Genomic DNA, 635 nt, shown 5'->3' with positions numbered 1-635 from the left:
GGTACAGTATATGTTTTTCCCAGTCTCTTCATTATAATTAAATGAGTTTTCAGTCCATCTACAGGAATTTCTAAAATAAAATCATAGTTGCAGTCAAATAAATATAATTTTACGTGGCTGTAAAATAGTAAAGCATACAGCTTGAATTGCAGGATCTACATTTGAACATTCAAGATTCTAGATTTCATACATAACTTTATAACCATTCCACTTCACAGAAACCCTTCAGAAAGGAAAACTGTTGAAGACTCTTAAGCTTTTACAATGCTTTCCTTTCATGTGGGAGCCATATGTGTGCAGGATGCTATGGTGCCAGGTATGTGTGGTCCCAGGTTATGAGTGATACTATCCAAAATATTGATAGCATCTAAACCTGTTTTTACTAGAATGTGAAAACCTGTTAACATGTTACTAACGCAGAGCCTAATTTGTTCAAGTTGTCTTCTATGTGGGTTGATATTTTTTTGTTCTTCCTCAATATACTTCTTTGTCTTTTTCAGTCTGTATTCTTTCACTTCCCAGTGTTGATATTTCTCTTGCCCTCCTCTATAAGAAATGAGTAAAACCTATAGATCAGAGAATGTAGATCTGTCTCAAGGATCTCAGATTCCACTTTGGGATAATAATACATACTA

Source organism: Lynx rufus, unplaced genomic scaffold (genome assembly GCF_022079265.1).
Source record: "Lynx rufus isolate CCGP_SWC_20201006 ecotype Redwood Valley unplaced genomic scaffold, mLynRuf1.p SCAF_22, whole genome shotgun sequence".
In the NCBI taxonomy this organism is placed as follows: Eukaryota; Metazoa; Chordata; class Mammalia; order Carnivora; family Felidae; genus Lynx; species Lynx rufus.
The sequence above is the reverse complement of the archived record's forward strand: the minus strand, read 5'-3'. Positions refer to the sequence as shown.